We start from the raw sequence: 22,016 nt of genomic DNA on the forward strand, positions 1-22,016 counted from the left end.
AAATAGTTTAAACTGTCTTCTACTCAATATTTTGCAGAGTTGTTCCCCCAACATGGGGTCAGGCTGGACCAACAGTATGGACCTATGGGTAAAGGTGTTTGGTACCAAGACTCATGATCTGAGTTCAATCCTAAGAGTCCACCTGATGAAGTGAGGAAACTCCTCCCACATGCTGTCCTCTCATCTCCACCAACAGTACACTTACACACAATAAGCTGTATATCTTCAACAGTACACTCACACACACTAAGCTGTACATCTCCACCAACAGTACACTCACACACACTAAGCTGTACATCTCCACCAACAGTACACTCACACACACTAAGCCGTACATCTCCAACAGTACACTCACACACACTAAGCCGTACATCTCCAACAGTACACTCACACACACTAAGCCGTACATCTCCAACAGTACACTCACACACACTAAGCTATACATCTCCACCAACAGTACACTTACATACACACTAAGCTATACATCTCCACCAACAGTACACTCACACACACTAAGCCGTACATCTCCACCAACAGTACACTCACACACACTAAGCTGTATTCCAACACTGAACTATGTTGATTCTCAAGACTTATCAGTTTTTCTAGAAACACCACCATTAAGGTTGTTCACACTCAAACTTAAAGGAACTTAAAGGTGGGTGACAAGATTTAAGATACCCACAAACCAGGCCCCCCAAAAGGACAGCTAGAAAGAAAACATTGATTCTTCTAGCATTACGTTTATATCTACACTATAAATAATAAATTGGTACATGCAATAAATACTATTAAACTGCAAACTAAGTTCTTCACCTTCTAACTTGAAAACAGTTCTTATGTTACACAAACTCTCTTAGCATCTCATACCTGATTTCAATAATAGTTCTTCTAATGCCTGCCATCAGAATACAATGAATTTTTCATGAAACCCCCAAGAAATAATGAAGGACTTGGAGACACTGATTTCTTCTCTAAATAAGACCCAGGAAAACCCAATTTCTAAAGTACAGCATCTGATCCAGTGTCAAGTTACTTAGGAATGTTTGGTGACTCTGCATCTGTCATCCTTAGAGGTAGATAGCCTTAGGGCCCATCAATTAATGTAAAGAAATTGTCTCCAAAATTGTGTACTGAACTGGAGACTCTCGGTCCACTTGAGCTGCTGTAATAAAGTAATATAAAGTGGGGAGCTTGTAAAAATACAACTAAGGGATAATTCTGCAGGCTGGCAAGTCCAGGATACGATCCGATTCTGCGTCTTGTGAGTTACGTCCTGGCTCAGAACAGCAGGACTTCTCACTATGTCCTGGCTCACTTGATGGGAAGGACCAGTCTGCTCTCTGGATTCTCTCTCACAGGAACATTTTTCTAATGCCGCGCCCTCACCCTTTGACCGGAGCTAGGATTTAGTATGAGAATTTGGGAGGGAGATACACGAGTATTCTATTTGAAAAATACTTCCTTTAGTTTCACTACGTCAAACAGCCCTAAGAATTTAGTTTCCAGTTTCAGTGTGGTTAGCAGTGACTGAGAATCAAGACAGAGCAGCACTCTAGAATGACAAATTTCAGAGCTGTCCTTGATCTGTCTCATTGGTAAGGGGTCTGGTTCCACCAACCTGTGGGAATTTCTCTTACTTTAATTATGCCATGTATCTCCTTGGAATTCATGCCTCGGTATTTACTTCGAATTTAAATCATATCAGTGTTTTAAGGCTCCATTAGGGTCCAGCTTTCACTTTTGATGTTAAGAAGCATATCAACCTTTTTGTACGTATGTAGTTCAAAGTAAAAGTCCCCGGGCCCTGCAGTCACTTGCTTCGTGACCTGAGGAAAGCTACTAAATAGTCCGCACTTCCCTGTCATCACTAGTAAAATCAGTGTGTGCAGAAGGACTTCGAGGGGGCTGAACGGATCAGCACAGACAGAGCACGTCAAGCCGTATGTGGTATTCAACAGTCAGTCAGGTCAGCTGGCATTCAGCTTTATCAGAGCCTCGTTCTTCCTGCCCTTGTCTGAGCAACTGTAACTCATGAATCCTAAGGATCTTGCTGCTAAGAGATCATTTGCTTCCTTTTTCCACACAGAGCAACAGAATCTCTAACAAGCTTTTCATATTTGGTGAACCATGACTATGGTCAAATATTTACATGGACCCAAAGTTTACTACTGTTCATAAAGCATGCACACATAAGCAATTCCACAGGCAGCAAGTTCTACCGTGTGTAATATCTACTGTCTATTTGGCAGTCTCTTCTCCATTTACATTTTTAAAAATTCTTGGACCCTCTAACCTCTTCCACGTGAAAGCCCTCCAAGTGGTTTTTAAAGCAGTACTTCCTCAACCTGCATTTCTCTACTCCAGGCCAATCACTGCAATGCCTCCTGATGCTATATCACAAGGTACATTTCCTCAGTCTCCACCGTCCTCACTCCCATTCTCAGGACCCACGTCCTCTTGAGAACGTCCTTCATAATCGAAGTCATTAAACACTGCACATAATATTCCAATGACCTTCAAATAGTAAAAAGGGCAGTGGGTACATTGTTTAGGAAAACAAAACGAGTTTTGGCAAAACTATCAATAACAGTCACCAAACGCAATGCTTGTTAAAAAGAAACCAGAGTCATCTGTTCTTTTGAGAGATATGTCAAACATTATAGGCCATTGCTTCACCCATTCAGATGAAATTGGGAACTTTGCCAAGCCGTTTTCCAGATTGTGTCAAAGATACTATTTTTTATGCTTTTATATAGTTCTGTTGTTTCTATATGTAGCTGGATACTTTCCTCCCAGATCTTCCTTTGTCCTGCATCTGTCATTCTGTTTGTCTGTCTCTTGTCTGTCTGTCTCTTTCTCACTAGTCTTTCCAGAAACCATCATCCAGTAAGTATCAGATACTGAGCTGTACAGAGGAGCTTCAGAGATAAATAAACCTGGCTGACATTACTTCCTCGTTAATGCAGTCACAAGGCACACACATCATAAGCCACTGCAGAGATCCAGTGAGGGGGATATGTTCAGATTGCCAAAAGGAACTGAGAAAGAATGTCAGATGGAAAAGATTTTAAAAAGACTATTTCTAAGAGAAGACACCAGAAGAAATCCAGAGCCAACATACACAGTACCTCTTAGTTTTTAATGTGCATAAAAATCACCCAAGTCTTGTGAAAATGCGCATTCTGAGTCAGTGAGTCTCAGGAGGTCCTGGGATGCTGCATTTCTCTTGAGCTGTAGAAGAGGCATACACTGTGTTTTCTTAGTGTAGCGAATGTTTGGGAGGATAATGACATGGTTTGAATACAGAATGTCCTACACAAGGTCATGTTGGAACACCTTGTTCCCAACTGTGGGGACTTCAGGAGGTAGGTCACTATTACAGGCCTTTGAGCATGACCCCCAGCCCAGACTCATTATCTGCTTCCTGATCCAAAGACTATGGGAAGAATTCAGCTACAAGCTCTGCCACCATGGACTGAAGTCCAGCACCCCTTCCCCTTCACAATGGACCAAAATTCTCTGAAACCCCTTCTTCCTTTAAATTACTTCAGACAGGTGTTGTGGTCAAAGTGATGGGAAAGTAACGAAGACAACCAGCAAGGCCAGATAAAGATGCTCCTTGAATGTGATGCTCCCTCCAGCAAACGGATCACAAGCTGAAACTATCAGAAGTCAAAAGCACTCACGCTACACCCAACCTTGCAAGCAACATAGCATGGATTATCTTACCTTGAATGGACTCAGGACACTCCCATTATCCTCCAGTTGGCCGATGTCATCCCATGAAAAGCATATTTTATACTAAAGTATTGTGTACCTCATCTAGTTAATTGGAATCTGCAGATTCCTGCTGCTTCCAATCATCACAAATGAATTTTGCCCAGCACATCACCAGCTGGGCAAAAGACCAAGACTCACAATATGAAGCAGGATTCTTTTTAATGATTTTTTTATTTTTGAAATTGAAATATAACTACACCATTTCTCTTTCCCCTTCCTCCCTTCAACACCTCCCATGTACCCCTTTGCTCTCTCTCAAATTCATGACCTCTTTTTCATCAACTGTTGTTATCTGCACACACACACACACACACACACACACACGTACGCATGCACGTGCACATGAGTACACACATATGGGTGTACATATATATTCCTAAATATGTAACTACAGCATTCAGAGTCTTTATGGTGTTACTTTGTGTGTATGTGATATCAGGGATGCCTACTTGGTACTGGATAAGCAACTGGGAAGGTTCCCCTAAGTAAGACTATTTCCCCTGTCTCTGCATTTCTTAGTTGCTGAAACATGATTCTTAATGGATGTATAACACTTAAGCATTATTGTGAAACAAACAAACAAAAAAAAACACCAAAGACAAAACCGTAAGTTAAGTATTGTAAGTTAGAGCCTTTTGTGAGAAACAGGGAGTGGGAAAAAGCAGAATTGGCACTATGCAGAAAACCACAGAGGAGAAGCCCTGAGTGTGGATGTGGACTGAGATGCACTGGAGTCCCTGGCAGGAGTCTCTAAGCTGGGGCTGGGCAAGAATGTGGTGGTTTTTGAGAAGGGAAATTATTACATGAACAATAGCGTATATTGACAAGTCTTCATTCAGGCAGGTTGTATGGCAATAATTGTAAACTAAAATAAAAATGTGTGGTTTCATTGTTAGAATCATCAGCAAAAAAAAAAAATATGGCAGTGCTAAGATTACTTAAATAAGTCTGAGAAAGATGCTGAACAGAGCCTCTGTGACAGTGACAATAGACTTCGACCAAAGAGTACTGACCTCTGAAGGTTTAACAAATAAAGCAGGCTGATTGCAGAGTCACATATTAATTTAAAAGGCAGGCAGCTGTTATTTGGTATTTCGTTTCTTTGTTGCTGCTGCTGCTGCTGCTGTCTTTTGCAGTCCTAGTGTCTGTTCTTAACATGACCCTTGGTGACCCATGATCTTGAAAAGGACACTTGCTATCAACTAGTGCCACATCTTTTAGAAAGTCAAGAGTTGACCCAAATAAACACCGTGGTCTCTTTTTAACCCCGAACTTCATAGCCCTACAGGCTTTAACTGATTTCTTATTAAATGTTAGAATCATGAAGTATGTTCTTGGAGGTTCCTACAATACCACGACTATACATACACACGTATGACTCGTATTGACTCTGCCTAGCCCACGGATAGGGAAACCTGAGATGGTTTTCATCCCTACCTTCTCCACCCACCCACTACATTTATTTCCAGGTCTACTCCTTCTGCCAGGTCTTTACCTTACGCTTTCATTACTTTTGTTCTTGCAGAAGCACTTAGAATGTTCCCCTCTGGCCTCAGCCTAATCAGCCTCTAAACAAACTCTGAGAAACTAAAGAGCTCTCAGGTCAGAAAGACTTCAAGTTGAATGCTAAGTCCACAGCTCCTTCCCCGAGTATCTGTCAGTCAGTTATTTAACCTCCTAAACTGAGTTCCCTTGTCTGTGGGCCACAAAGATGATGGAAGATTAATGTTTGTAAAGTGCTCAGTGTAGTGCCTATTACACGGTAAGAATTCAAAAAGGATACCATTTTAAAAGATACATCTCAAAAAGGCTGGAACAGGCACTTCACAAAAGAGGAACATCAATTGGCCACATTTAAAAAATGGAATGATATTCCTCATTAGTAATCAACAAAATGCAAATTGATACTTATATGAGTATAATTACACATTCACCTGATTAGAAAAACCTAAGAACTTGCAAATGAGGTGCAGGGGAAATGTTGCGTTTCCCTATACCATCGCCGTGAGTACAAATGGATGTGTCCGACTCAAAAATACTTCTAAATTATTTATTAAAATTAAAGACACATATATCTCAAAACCTAGCAATCCCTCCTCTTGATATTTATTCTAAATGTATGTGGTGGAAACTAAATAAAATCTGAGTTTCCATCAACAGGAAATGGATAAGCAAGTTTTGGTGTATTTCTACAATAAAATGCTTATATACAACATATATGACAACTTATGCAAATATACTCTATGTGTGACTCAAAGTTTATCACCAGAGGATTAAGAATGCATGTATATAATGACAACTACGTGGAACTAAAGTGCGGACAGACTGAAATATCTATTGTGGAGATACTTAGACGTAAATTCTACAAAGAACAGCAGGGGGGTGAGTGACAGGTCGGAAGGCTATGTGGTCACCTGTGGTGTGGAAGGAAAAGTACATGATCTGGAACACATGGTGCTTGCCGGGAGTCTATGAAATATGATACATAATCATCTTCACCTTCCCTTTATTTAGTATGTTCTTCTAGTGAGTAAAATACCCACAGTTTTAAAGTAAGTCAGTTGTGTTACTCCTAATTAAGACCTCCAAAAGCTCTTCATTTTAGTATACAGTCTCAATGCCTTAGCTTTGTCTAAAAGATCCTTCCTGTTTCTCCTCTCTACCCCTCTACATCAATGCTGAGTGAGAGTGCTCCCAAGCAACGGCTCTCCCAGCTGATGGTCTGAGTGTCCCACGGTGCACTGATTGTGCCTTTCCTCTGGCTAACCTAAATGTCCCTTTGTGAAGTCTTCCTGGACTAATTTTCACCATATCTGTGAGATGGTTCTCTTTGCTTTTGCTCCTGGTTTCTACCGACCGAATCACACTTCACAAGTACACCATCTTTAGGATGAATCTGTCCTGCTAAGAGCACATCATGTAAGTAACACATTCTTTAAACTGAGAAGTCCTTTAAGACAGAGAATTACATCTATTCCAAAAGCCAACAGGATATCTACATGACAGATTCCCATTAAATGTTAGCGTAATAGATAAGTGTTTAGCCTGGGGATAATGTATGACTTCTACTCACTGGGACTAACACAGAACAACATATAGAGTCAACCATATAAAACGGTCATTGTTGTAGCTCACAAATGGTTGGTTACTGGCAATTGTATATGATTCTCTCTTCACAACAAACATGGAACGTATTTTTATAAAGCACACTATAGTGGGAACACTTGGATCTGCAACTTCACTGTGATGATTGGCAGATTGTAAAAACCGTAATATGAATCACGATAGAGCTCATTTCCTCAGGTTTCTGCAGCTATAAGCACCACATTGAGCCACAGGACAGCCTTACTACAAAGAAGCCACCAAGCAAATGAAAGTGAGATATCGATCGCCGGCACCAATAGCTTCCTTTTGGAGTCTTACGGGCACAACCACTGCATTCTGTTTCTCACAGATGTTACTTGACAGAATATAGCTTGTTCATCTCCACTGTGGTTTATTAACTTTGGTGCCTATCAAGCATCAAGATTTGACCTTAAAGGCATTCTGCTTGGGTGTGCTAATATTCTTATAAAATAATACATTTTTCCAAATTATTCTAAGTAAGCAGAGCAGCTAGGTATATCGTTAATGTTGTTTATCATGAACAAATGGATTTGTAGATTAACATGTCCACAAATGTGGTAGAGTTGTCCTTCCTGTGTTCCTGAAGATCTAAACAATGTGTGTGAGTGGGGGTGTGGGTTGTGGGGGTGTGGTATGTGTGTGTGGTGTGTATGCAGTGCATGTGTGTGTGTGTGTATGTGTGTGTGTGTGTGTGTGTGTGTGTGTGTGTGTGTGTGTGTGTGTGGTTCTGAAAAGAATTAAGCATTTTAATTTAGCTCAGCACCAATTTTTCCACTAAAGGAGTTTAATAATGTAGTAGCATGCTACAAACTAAAAATATGACTTAAAATAATGTTACCCAGCTGTTACTCTACAACATGACGTTATTAGCTAAGGCCTTTCTATGTAGACTGGGATGGCTCGTGGAGATGATATCATGGTATATCTCAAAACCACAGAATTATAAGAGGTATTAGAATGACCACACCACCAACTACTGTACATGCTCTTTCCTATTGATTTTTATCTAGATTGACACCATTTGGAGCAGTGTTTCCTCAGATCCATAGATGAGACAATATGTGGTAGGTAAGTTGATCGTGTTGACTATAAATGTCCTACAAAGGAATTTGTAGATTTTCAACTCACCACTGCTTGTGTGGTTTCTCATCTATAGGAAAGGGATCTAATTCAACAGCTTCTTGTGTGAGTTGCCATAACCAGGATCTGAGAGGGTCCTGCCGGTGGTGTTCTCACACTAGCCTAAAATCAGAGAAAAATGACATGTCAGTTCAATCTGAAGATTCCACATTTAACTTCATTTGCACTATTAAAACAAAATACTAACATCAAATACAGTAAAGCAATTTTCCCGTGTGGCAAGGAGCAGGGAGATGACATCAGTTATGTGAGGTAATGACTTCTGCTAGAATTGGTTACAAACAAAGGAACTTTGGTGTCCAGAGCAGAACAGCTACATGTTTTTAAAATCTGAACATAAAACCCAATTAGTAACTATGTGACTGGATAGGATATTTGCTTTTCTAACTGTAGACTTAGTTGTGAGACACACCAAGTTGGCCTCCACTGGACACAGTCTTCATTTTACAGTAGAGTTCACAGGAACAATGGCTACATGCTTACCAACAAAAAGGAGAAAAGGTAAAACCCTCTCAGGTCTGACACATAAAACTAAGCTTAAGTTGGTCTGCAGTAATCCAATCTTATAGACCCACTCTTTATCCTTATTGCTGCACTAGTTTAGACCAGATTCTCAAGGCCTGTGCCAGTTTTCAATTTTCTACCTATTGACAAACCACGAACTTAATTTCCATCTTCTCCAATCCCGAAATAATCTCCTTTTCTAGTGAAATAAGAGCCTCACCCATGGCCAGGGTCTTCCAGCGATTTCTAGGAATACCTTTCTCACCACCACTCACACAGCTAATTCCAACACCCCAGCTCGGTCTCGTTTGTCCTGTGTCACCATTTGAGAGTGGAGCATCTTCCTCGTCGGTTCTGCCGCACTGACCATCTAACTATCCCATCCTCACCGTGTAACTCAACTCCCCACATGAGCATCGACTCCAATGGCTGAAACTTTGTGTTCTCATCTCACTCTCCTCCACCCACAGCACTTCTCACTTCATAGATACCTACTGTGTGCTAGACTGAGCAAGACAGACCTGAAGGCACAGGAGATCACTGTTTTGTGTGGTGATCAGTATGCAGAGGGCGCCTCCTCCTATAGACACGAAATAAACACAGCCAAGCAAGCAGACCTGGGGGCCTCCCTTCACACTCCATAGCTCCGGGTCCCATTTCCACACAGAAGGAGCACAATGACCCCAATATCCCACACTCAGGAAGCTCCTGGTGCATCCAAGCAGGCCACTAGCCACCAACCAGGACTCCGTTTAATTTCTGAGAGGAAAACCCACTGACGTGAATTTGTAGTGTTTTTAAGTCTCTGTTGCTTATGTTCTGTCTTGTTCCTGACGTTAAAGGAGGAGGAGGAGGGATGAGGTGAGGAATCACTGGGGTCCTGTCTCTCGCTGCGCAGGCGGCCTGGTCATGCCTGCTGCCCTGTACCACGGCTGCGCCTTCCCTCTGCACACCACTCAGGGCGTTTGAGCAGCTGTGATTAGAACACTTCGGCAGGAACCTTCTGTCGTTTGTTTTTCTGCACAGAACTCGGATTTCCATGCCCACCAGCACTAATTTCTTAAGCCTATGGGTTTTGTGTCTTGTGGGCACTGGGGCTAAGAATGATGAGAAACGCTAAGGTAGCTTCTTGGATGTCCAAAATGTCAAACTACAAGACCCTTTGCTGAAAACAGCCGTGTTCAGAGCCTGCCTTCAAACACACAGGTTTCATTCATGGGTTCTGCGGTGTTACCCAGTGTCTCCACGCATTTTTACCAAGATTCTCTATTTAAAAAAAAAAAAAAAGAAGAAGAAGAAGAAATTTTTCTACATTAAGCATAGGGGAACCAATGGTCCTCAAATATATAGATGTTTAAGTTTTCTTTCTTCACCTTAATTTGCTCATGAGGTTGAACTATACTCAAAACAAGGGGGGAAAAATCTTCTCAAAATACTAGAACTTCCGTGTGAAAACATATGGAGAAATGGGTGTCTAAAAGCACAAGTTCCCGTTCTGAAAGACAGTCCTCTTCAAGCAATATGCAGCAAGCCGTCTTATCAGTATCGGCTGCACAGTGCTCAGGATTATGTAATGCAACAAATAACCTCAATACGCCTAAGAAACAAATGGATTTTGTTCATCTTGACTGATAAAGCTCCTCTCCCAGGAGTCCGGAGGCCCCCTTTCCCTGTGCGTCCTCGGTGCTCTGTAGAAGGTGCTGTAAGAGCTGCATGTGTGGAGGGAAGTGCTCGGCCAGCCGGGAGCTAACAGAGCCCTGCACTCCTTTCCTGTCACTGGACACTTCTGCTTCCCTCTAAGCAAGACCTCAAGGCCCAGCAGGAGCTTTGAAAAAAAATCTTAGAGGAAGCAGGAGGAACAGAGGGTGAGATCCTCTAAGTGAAGACGTGCTCGCTTCATATGCAGATCAAAAGAAGTCTCCTTCTTTGCTAGCACCCCATTTCTCCCATGAGCAACCAAAGATTTATTTGGTTTACTCACAACAATTCCACTCCACATCTATCCTCTAGCTACAAATAAGACCTGAGTTCAGCTCTAGAACAAGAAGGAAAAAATGCCTGGCCCTGAATCCAACAAACAAGGAGCTTCAATTGGTCTTTATCTTTTATCATCAGGATGGGAAAACTTTGTAGCCAAGCTTATATTCAAAGAGATAGATTCATTTACATGAGGCTCTAATATAACTTTCAGTATACAGATGTACCTTTGAACACTTGTACTGTGCACACCTCGTTTGCTTCTGATATAGCATACACTGACAATGAATGAGTGTTGCTATAAATTTAAAATAACTGTATTTTATATATTTTATAGCATCCATGATCAGCTCTCCTCTTAACCTTGGACCATCTCCACCACGCACTAGGAAACCGTAGTACTAGCTGCAGATGCGCCAGTCACAGTCACAGTGAGAACACACTCAGTCCCCGGGGGATCTGCTCATAATCACCCTCTTCCGGCAGGAAAGCACACACCCTCTCCCAGCAGATACTGTTTTGGGGGGCAGCAAGTAGGCAGCTGGAGGCAGCTGAATTTGCCACTCCCCGGGGAGCTCTGGCTTCCCCATCAGTCACCTGGAATCTCTTTCATTACAATTGCAAAGATTTTTGCAGAAACCAGAGCCCCACTAATGAAAGCTAGTAATGGCAGGAGGGAAGGAGAAGCCACTAAGGACGCTGGAAACTCATACTTAAGGTCATTTCACCTTTCTCATCTTCTTTTCAAGCCCCGTTGTGGGGAAAGAGACAATCCCTTCTAATGTTAGTAGATAGACAAACGAATCCAATACTTTGTGTCAATGTTAAGGGTAAGATCAAGGTTTTAAAAAAGAAAGGAGAAGCAGCAAGACTGCTATCTCAAACTGTCTGGTCCTAAAACCCAATGGTTCCAAAGTGGAGTTGGAAGCTCGTGAATTCATTCATGAGCATGGTTGGCTGTAGTAAAACATACATGCCCACCGAGGACAGATGTCTACTGAAGCCTCTCTGAGAGAAATGGTCATTACCGCAACCATTTTAAATATGTTGATCAGCATTCTGCAGGACCTTCCAGGATTGACAATAGTAGCGCTGGGAAAGGGGGAGAAATTGGGCAGGTAATGCCTGGTCCATCCAACACCCACCTTCCTTCACCGCCGACTGTGGCCTGTCCCATATGACTTAGCCTGTGCTCGTGAAAGTTATCGCCAGCGCTGTCATACAGACACATTGCTCTGCAGCAAAAGCAGACCATGTAAACAACCTTGTGGCTGCTTCAGAGCCTACTGCCCTGGGATAAGCCATTCCTTTCCGTGGCCAGATTGCAATGCCCTTGAAAGTTATCTGCATAAGGCAGTCAAAGCAGCATCTTGGTCTCTATATTTAAACGTTGGAGGGAAAAGAAAGGGATATACATAATGTATACATATAATTTTCTTGAAATATCCATAACCTGATTTACTTGAAGGCTTTCCGATAAACTACACTTGTTCGGCTGAAGGAGCAAACACATAAATTCTGAAAACTGTATCACCAAGCTCTTTCCCAATGACAGCATCTGTTTCTTCTGAAAATGCTCTGACATTTCTAGGGGACACAGTATCTCAGCACAGAATACCTGGGAACCTTGCCATAGAAAAATGCTGCCTGCTGTGACTGGGCGATCACTTTCTTAAAGGGACCTTTACCTACGTAGCTGCGGTGCCAGTGTTTGCTCTTTCCCTGGTCAAGCCCCTGTTCTGTGTTCCTGTCTGCAGATTTAGCTCAGAGTCTTTCTACAAGAGGAACATCATTAGTTTGTGATATATATATATATATATATATAAATGATATATATATATGGCTCATTAGTTTGCTATATATGTGTGTATGTATATGTATGTATATGTATACATATATAAACTGTATGAATATATTTCAGAATATTTAAAGTTAAACCTGTCTGGAAATAAAATTTATGTGTATTAATGACATTTTTAAATATCTTATGAGACCTATAGCATTTCTCAAACTGAGAGCCACACTTCTAAACAAGCCTCTCTCTCTCTCTCTCTCTCTCTCTCTCTCTCTCTCTCTCTCCCTCTCCCTCTCTGCCTCTCTCTCTCTCTCTTCCTCTCCCTCTCTCCCTCTCTGCCTCTCTCTCCACTCTCATGTGTGCATTTCTCTCACTCTGCTTTGCCGGGTCACAATAATAAAGGTCTGTCCACCTTCTAGCACTCTTCACTCCTTGGTCTGAGAAGAGGATGCCCAGAGTAAAATGCCAAGGTCTTCTTGCCTCGGTGACAGTATGATTCGTTAAACTGGCTCTCCAACCCCATCGCTTCCTACTTTCTCTTGCTCTCTCCCATCCCACAAGACCGATGACAGATATCACCCACCCTCCCAAAACAGGTTAGAACCCAAAATGAGCAAGGAGTCACCTACCATTCCGTGCCTGAGAACTAGGATCTTGGTCCGGATGCTTGCCTCAGAAATCCTCCCTACTGGGTTTTCATTAGCCACATTCCAAACCGGAATAAGGAGGAGAGTCTTTGGAGGTGTGGAAATTGTTTAAAAATAATAACAGACAGGTGATTTCCAAGAAGACCCGATCTTTAGCTCACTCAAGCCCCTGGGAATTGAGGAGTGAGGAAGAGAAAGGAAATTTGTAAAAACGAAAATAGAAAAAAAACAGGTAAGCATATAATATATGAAGCACCACCCACTCCCATAAAAATAAAAAGAGACGGGCGGTTGGACGAGAAGAGTGGCTTGCTGAATCACTCTCTCTCTCACTGCCTGGAAACCATTGTGCAGCGGGAGGCTGCCTGTACCATTGTGGAGCCTACCAGAGGAGACGGACAGAGGGCTTGGGGAATGGGGTTGCTATGGCAACTGAAAGGAGCACACATGACGTCAAAGCCCAGAGAGGTCTAGGGAGGGGTAGGAGGAGGGAAGAAGAAAAAAGGAAAAAGTCTATCTGTGGCTACAGCTACCTCGTTTGCTGGCGAAATGAGAAGCAGGGAAAATGTAAAGGAGCAGGAACGTGGCAACCAAGATCTGCAAATTCAGCGCTGGCCGGGAGGGGGGGTGCGGAGGAGGGGGGTTGCCGCACAATGCCAAGGAGCTCCTCCTCTGTGTGGCTCCAGCTCTGCACAGCACCAGGGAGGACAGATCGAAAAGCCATTGGGAAGGCAGTCACCCTCGCTTTTCAACCACCTCAGCTTTCCGCAACCAGCAAAGGAAGCCAGAGATGTGCCATCTCTCTGAATGTCAGAATAAACAAGAGATGGTCATAACCTCAGAAGAGAAGCAAGGATTGGAGCTGCGCCCGGACCACAGAGGTCATTTGTCCAACACCATCTCTTCTCTGTCTCCCTATTTCATGAAAACCCTGCATAAATATCCACTAAAGCAAACTCACTAATGTTTATATTGCAATTTAAAGTAGAAAAGAAAATACTGGTAATTTGTGTTAACAAATTAGAGCATGGGATACTTTTGTTCAGGTTTCAGAAAACTCTATAGAAAACTAATATAAATTTCATTTACTACATGTTTTAGGCAATTTTTCTGACTTTGACAGCTATAAGATATTTTTAAATTATGAATATATATATATGTATATATATATATATATATATGATAGCTTGATGGAATGAGAACATTAGACTGCTTTTACTATTAAAATGTTTACCAAAACAATTTTCACCTTATGTTTTGAAAGCAAACCTAGTCTTTGGACTTCTCAAGCTACATAATCAGACCCAATTCTGTTTTTCTTAAACACCTTCGAGGTGGGTTTCTATCTGTTGAACCAAGTAGCGCTAAAATTTGTGCTTCTGCGCTGTGGTCGGGAACTGGCGCACCGACGTGAACAAGGAGCTCTATCATAGGCTACGAGCAAAGGCAAAACATAGAACAGGAGCAAAGCCAGCAGTGATGCAGACCGTGCAACCGATCATGAAACCCCGAGGAACCACGTTGGCTTTGGGGGTTCTCTGCTGTGGTTGGTGCTCTTTTGTCTGAGAAGGAAGTTAGAAAATGAAACGCTCGGGTGAGTTTTCACTCTAGTCCTCCCAACAAGTTTTTAGTTGTTCCTTTGTTCTAAATTCAAGTCCAAAGAATCAGTAGTTGACTACTACTTTTTACTCTCCACTTGGGTCTGCTTATAAATTATGACCGCCTCATATCAAAATGGGGACGCATAGCCAAGCAGCTTTATGATAGACATCAGTTGATACGCTGGCTTTTAAACGGTTGGTCTCTATGATCTTTCTTTTATTTCTCGCTCCCCACCTTGTCTGTGCTGGGAATTGAATGCCAAGGCCTTACCCATGCTAAGCAAGCATCCTGCCACCGTGCAGCATTCCAAACTTGTTTCCTGTTTGGAGAGCGCAAGTCAACTCCCAATAATTCAATATCGATAAAGAAAAACTGAACTTCAGCTTTTGCCTTGCACTGTAAACAAATAGTAAATCAAGAGGAGCTACACACCAGGACATGAGAACTAAACATCTCTAAAGCTATTAAAAATGATGTGTATCTTTTAAAGGGAAAAATAATTTTTGGATTTTGAAGGAGGATAAGATTTTGTAGGGCAAATAAATGTGCTCATTCTGAAAAAAAAAAGAAGAGAAAAAAGAAACATACTTCATCAACAATAAAAGCTTTTACTAACCCAAAGTCATCAGTGAGAAAGCAGACCAGAAGAAAACATTCTTGACGTACATGTGAAAATATATTTGATACATACAAATTCCTGGATATATAAACATTCACTATTCAGAAATGAAAACAAACATGTAATGATGTCTCATGAGTAAGACTTCGGCTCGGCAGACATTTGACAGGAGATTTATAAATAGTCCATATGTATATGAAAAAGCATTCAACATGACTAGTCATCAAAAAATGCTAATTAAAGCCACAAAGAAATTTCATTCCATGCCTACAAAAAATGGCTAAAATGTAAAGCACTGATACCACCCTGTAGTGGCAGAGCATTGCTAAACCAGAGCTCTCAACTGCTGGTTAGAAAAGAAAGTGATTAAACTACTTTGGGAAGCAGATTCGAAGGTTTTATCATGATAAACACACACCTACAGTGTGACTCAACAATTCCATTTCTAGGTATTCATGCAAAGCAATAGAAACATATGGCCACAAAATGGTTGTACATAAATGCTATGCCAGTTTTATTTGCAATAAGTAAAAACTAGAAGCATCTGAAAGTGTGTCCACTGAACAGATAAGCAAATTATTGTATATTCATACAGCAGAATTGTTTAAAAGAATGGAAACCATGAATACATTGAAACCAATCATTTTCATTTATTGGGTTTCCAGGAGTAATAGATGCCCATCAGATCTGGAGAATAATATATTGTATAACTCTTTATTTTTTTTTTTCTTTTTTGATAGACCGGGCTGGCCTTGAACTCACAGAGATCCGCCTGGCTCTGCCTCCCAAGTGCTGGGATTAAAGGTGTGTGCCACCACCGCCCAGCAACTCTTTAATTTTCAACCTGTATATTTCAGTAGTGTTTACATTATTAGCAAGGTGCTTAAATTCTATTCTATACACCTTGGGAAATAATTTCCTAAAACTTGAGTATGAAGTAAATACAAGTTTTTGTCCTTTAATCAATACATAAATAGTTCCCCTTCTTTATTGGAATAAACTAAGGTTTATTCAACTTCCATGATTTTAATGTATTTCTCTACTTTCACATCCCAATCCAACAAAACAAGTTTCAGGACCTCCTATACACCAAATAAACACATGACAAAAAAGTGTGATAGAAAGCCGGGCGGTGGTGGCGCACGCCTTTAATCCCAGCACTCGGGAGGCAGAGCCAGGCGGATCTCTGTGAGTTCGAGGCCAGCCTGGGTTACCAAGTGAGCTCCAGGAAAGGCGCAAAGCTACGCAGAGAAACCCTGTCTCGAAAAAAAAAAACAAAACAAAAAACAAAACAAAAAAAAAAAAGTGTGATAGAAGCAGGAAAACATAATTTTGGGGATTGTTGTACTTGCCATGCAATGTATTCCTTTGGCTGAGAAGGGGCAAACTTTGTCAGATGCTTTGGAATGAAGCTTCATTTAAGGAAGGTCTGATTTAGGTCCTTTCGGGACTATTATTTTTTAATAAAGAATTGACTTGATTTACCACCCCTCATCTCCAAGTCTATGTACGTAGTGGCAAGTGTGTGCTGATACTACTAAGGCACACTTGAGGAGCGTCCACCTCTTTCAAAATAAACTGCTAAAACATGCAACAGTGTGGATGACTCTCAAAAAACTTCGTTCTGGCTGGGTAATATTCATTTGTGAGACTTAAGGACAGACTGTATAACTGCTGTGTAGTGATAGGGATCCGGGCCGTGACTGTGCGGGGGAGCAGAGAGTGGGCTGTCCAGAGAGGGGAATGTGCGTAATGGTGAAACGATCTCCATCTTGATGAAGATGTGAGCTATCATATGTGTGCATCAATTTGTCAGAGCTAATTGAGGTGTAACTCTTCAAACGTGTGCATCTAAATTACATTTAATTTAATGCAAATTAAATTCTAATTTCAGGGGAAATTTTTTAAGTCGGTTTCCAAGAAGGAAAATTGCTAAATAAGTTTGAGTTCTAAAACTTACAAATCTAGTGCTTGGCCCCAAATCATGATTTCTTTTTTATTTTTGCAGACCCAAGCACATCCAGTGTAGAAGGACATAAGGTCCATGTACTCACTAGCCAAACTGGAATTGTTAAACACGCAGGCTTTTCCTCGGTGGAAGAAATTGACGCCTGTTCACCTGGAAGGCTGGAGAGGGTGTTTTTTAATTACCTGGTGATCTTTTGCTGGTCCATGGAGCCAGACCCCAGAATCCTGAGCATTGTTTCTCAATCAGGGGAACCCACCCTTGTGCTTATTACAAACCCTTCCTCCCTAGGCCCTTATCCTGAGCACTGCTTCTCAGTCAGTAGAACCCACTGTGTGGTAAAGCTCACGGGTGCTTTGCTAAAAAGGAGTGTCAGTGCGGCCATGCCTAAAGCTTTATTGTAATAATTGTCACAAGGAAACCTTTTCCAAAGTTTTACTGTGTTTAAGTATGTAAAAAATAAACTTGGCATCAGACTCCAGAAGTTTAAACCAGCGTGGCTAACTAAGTCATGCTGAACCGAGTTTTCTTCTTAACTCACCCGATCATTTCTCTGCCAGCTGTGCTGATTGAGGGGACCCCCACAACCCAGCAATCAGTGAGGCCCTGTGTAGGGTCACTGGGATCCTAAGTAATCTGGCCTCCATCAGAGAGGAGAGTAATAGGTTAGGGAAGTTTGTATGGCACACAGATGAGAATTCCGACATTTAAGAACTAGGTTTTTCAGATTGGGGTGAAGCCTTCATGGGTAAAGTGCTTCTTGCTGTACAAACAGTTCAGTCCCCGGTGCCCACACAAAGCTAGCCATGATGGCTAGTACAGCTGCGGAAGCAGAATCCCTGGGGCCTGCTGGCCTGCCAGTCAAGCCAAATCACAGAGCCCCAGATACAGTGAAAGACTGACTTGAAAATTAAGGTGGAGCATTGAAGAAAGAAACCTGACATCAGTCCTTGGCTTCCACATCCAAGGGCACACAATTGCACATGCATCCCTGAACACATGTACGTACACACACACACACACACACACACACACACACACACACACTGACATTTTCAGAGAAGGCTGCTAACAAGCAAATCACTGGTTTCGTCTGAGAGACACCCATGGAGTGACAGGGCTCAGACACTCAGACAGCAAAGCTGAACATTGGCTCTCCAAACAGAACATGGCAAGGAGCTTGGGGGCAGGGGACCCAAAAGAACAGCGTATGAGAAACAGAGTCCTAGTGAGGGTCTAGTTTCTGAATCCGAGTCTCAGGTTCACTAACTAGACAAGAAGTGAAACTATCGACATCCTGAGTCTCTTGTCAAAATTGTCCCAGAGTCAGATGGGCCACCAGTCATTTTGGCAGGTGACTGGATGTATGGGGATCACAGAGAATCAACACGCCTTCTTGAACTACGAGTCCTTTCACAGATAGACGTGAAGCCATCCTGACAGAATCAGTCACGTGTCTCCCGCGATGCTCCTGAACATGACCTTTCTCAGGTGTCCTCTACCTAGGCAAGTTTTCATCCTCAGGAAAATAATGATTTCATAATAATGAATTCTCAGAAATGCTATACCAAATACTTCCCTTTTGGAAGCCGTATTACACAGTAGTAAATTAAAGGCAATGATAAACCCTGAGGCAAAAAAAAGTTATCTAAGAATCAACTTTTAATTAATGTCTTTTAATTTTTAATTAATATCTTAATAGTTTTTAATTAGTATCTTTTATGTGTCTATTGGGATAGGAATCACAGGGCCAGTGGATTGCCATAGTCATAATGATTCTCTGTATCATGAGTTTAAATACTAATAGTTCCAAGAATGAGTAAACTTGGTGACCTTTCAATGACAAGAAGGATTCTACGTTCACTTTTTAGAGCAGGGTGAGGATTGCAGGGGGGAGTGAAGTAACATGCAGAGAGTTCCTGTGGACTCTGCACCTCTTCCCGTACTTCTTCCTACCACTAATTTCTTGTATGTGTATTGTAATTGATGAGCCAATGGTACTAACACATCCTAATCAGGATTCATTCTTTACAGTGAGCAGTACTGTGGGTTTTGAAAAATACATAATATTGTAGTATGCTCATTTTTAATTTTTTTCCTAAAAGAGTTCATTTTACAATTTGTCAACTGTGTTCACATCAAAAGAAAGCAGATAGAATTAGTCTCCTGGAAGTTCTTCCTGTTGGAAAAAAGCACTGATGTTAGAATTCAATAGCAGAAAATGTGCCTTGAGCCAATTTTTATTAAGTTTATAGAAGCATTGATTTTTTTTTTAGTTGTGGCTCATAGAACCAAGAAAATTATGTCTGTTTGTGGTTAAACATACTTTGGTTCTGAATGCAGAGTATCTACCTCAACAAAAGCAGGTATTCATCAATTTTCAGCATCGTGGTAGCCTTTTTTTTTTTAAGTACAGATTTAATTCATAGCAGACAATGATGGAAAACCTATTTCAAAATAGTATCAAAGAATCTTAAGCCTCTTCAGGTAACATCAGCTTTAAAATCTAATTTAAAATTTGTTTGTCATTTGAACAACAATGCTAATAGAAAATTGCTTTGCCTTAGATCCCAGCAGACAGGGGTTTGTGAGATAAAGACGCTATTATTCTTGTCAGGCAACCTCAGATGCATCCACATGTCTGTCCACGCTCAGCTTCCAACCTTCCTATCCCAGCTTTGCTGCAGAGCCCCAGAAGCATGACGACAACATGAAAATACCATGGATTACTTTGAGTTCTGTCTAGAAATTCGATTTCTTACTGTTCTGTAACAAGTCCTATCTGAATTAAACAGCTAGTCTCACCTCTGCTTGACCTGCAACTATAGTGCTCAAAAGGCAAGCTCACTAAGGCAGGTCAAGAGACAAATGATAGATAGATAGATAGATAGATAGATAGATAGATAGATAGATAGATAGATAGATAGATAGATAATAGATGGATAGATAGATAGATAGATAGATAGATAGATAGATAGATAGATAGATAGATAGATGATAGATAGATAGATAGAAAGGTAGGTAGGTAGATAGGTAGATAAATAGATAAATAAATTAATAGATAATAGATAAATAATGTGAGCCCAAAACTATGCAACTGATCTTTTAAATTTTTCTTCTCATAAATGTAGATCCAACTGTCACCACTAAGTGAAATTCCCCAACAGTGTAGAGACTATTTTTAACAATCATGGTGAAAAGATTTTGTAATCACTTGGGCAGTAAACAATAACATAAATAAGAATAGCTCCTGATGACAGCATCTGAACAACAGAAAGACTAAAAATCTTGAAGTGTTTAATCTGATATTCTTAAGCCAAATACTTACCAGCATTAACTACCATATGCAGCTCATGCCAAGTCTCAAAATCTAATGGATTTTCCAAATCAATAACAGCAAGAAAATATGTCAAGTATTCTACTTTTAACTTTTAACATTTAACGTTTGTTGCAATAATGTATGCAAGAAGGAGATAAGGATATAAAATGTGATTAGCCAGACTGTGAAGATGGAGCAATGATGATGATAATAACTAATATTGTATACATATTTCTCATACTTACAAAAGATTTTAACTTTAAACATTTTTAAAGGTAATGGGAAATACATATGTGTAGTAGAAAGGGCATTGGATTTATCAGCAGATCTTGTTTAAATTACAGCTATGCTGTTTCCTGTCTAGATGGCCTGAGCAGATCATGTGACCTCTCCATTTCCCATATTAGACAATGAAGACAGTGACATTTACTTCACATACTTCATGCGAAGGAGATTAGATAATGTAACTGACTGTGGTAAGCACAGTCTTGGCACATGGTAGTCATCAGCCAACACTGAACAGTTAACTGACTCTGTGAGTCATGAGAGGGATGTAACTCTCACTGCAACTCTGCTTTCCTGTTTTGACCGAGTAATCCCTGAACATCATCCATTGACCCAGGAGCACTCCCTTTCTGTGACTTGGAGGTCTGAAACTATAAACACAGAAGGGGAACTACTTGATCACATGCTTGCCTAGGTGGAAAGGACTCTATGGAACCAATAATTAGCTTGAAGAAATGTGAGCCTCCCTGTCAGTCTTCATTTGAGATAGCATTCAAGACATTGTCTTTCACAGTCGCTAAGAAATGGAGGCAACGTAGGTGTCCATCAATAGGTAAAAGGGTAAGAAAAACATGGCACAAACACACCATAAAATATTACTCAGTTGTAAAGAAAAGTAAAATCATGAACTTTGCAGGTAGTTGGGTAGAGGCAGGAAGAAAAGCTGATAACCCAAAGGAAAAAGATTTATATATATATTTAAAAAGCTATATGGAAGTCTATTATTAATCTTGCAACTTAATTAGAAAATATAACTGGAGGGACCGTAGAATACATGTAAGGTACCGAAGAGGGAGACTGGGGCTAAAGGATTAAGAAGGGACAGGGCTTGGAGAAGGGACAGAAGAGGAGGCAGTGGTGGGATAACTGGGGATATATAAAGAGTAAATCTACCGGTTAAAATGCTAATTTCAAAATACAGGCTTTTAAGATGAGTTCAGAGATGCCCTGCACGAGTGGACAATGATTCCCCAAGAAGACACGTGTTATTAAATGGAAAACGCAGCACAAGGCATGTAATATCTCCCAGCAGGCTTTGGGCAGGGAAGCCCCAGAGGTCTCCAACCCTACACAAGCCATTGCCGCTGTCTTTGGTTCCCCTCCCTAACAACACTCTCAGACCGTGTTGCTGAAGACACCACACACTTCGCGAAGTAGGACACAGAGAAATCAAGCTCAACATCCCTTCTGACCAACTTTCACAGTGCTGAAAGGTGCTGTGTAGGATTCCGGGGAGAAAGGGACGAGAACTC

The 22,016-nt window shown here is 41.2% G+C and overlaps 1 protein-coding gene across 9 annotated transcripts in view; it reads right to left on the minus strand.

Moving 5' to 3' along the window:
- Positions 1 to 13,661, minus strand: part of Mapk10 (mitogen-activated protein kinase 10) — a 288,581-nt gene extending 274,920 nt beyond the window's left edge. Inside the window, exons 1-2 of one of the 9 annotated variants that reach the window (XM_006975410.4) lie at positions 12,955 to 13,661; positions 8,038 to 8,151 (exon numbers count right to left, since the gene is read on the minus strand). The gene's annotated coding sequence lies outside the window, so the exon portion shown is untranslated. The remainder of the gene's footprint in view (positions 1 to 8,037; positions 8,152 to 12,954) is intronic. The other 8 variants (XM_076546802.1, XM_006975412.4, XM_015994305.3 and 5 more) reach the window with 8 other exon arrangements.
- Positions 13,662 to 22,016: the final 8,355 nt, after the last annotated feature.

Source organism: Peromyscus maniculatus, chromosome 10, assembly GCF_049852395.1.
Source record: "Peromyscus maniculatus bairdii isolate BWxNUB_F1_BW_parent chromosome 10, HU_Pman_BW_mat_3.1, whole genome shotgun sequence".
NCBI classification, from domain to species: domain Eukaryota; kingdom Metazoa; phylum Chordata; class Mammalia; order Rodentia; family Cricetidae; genus Peromyscus; species Peromyscus maniculatus.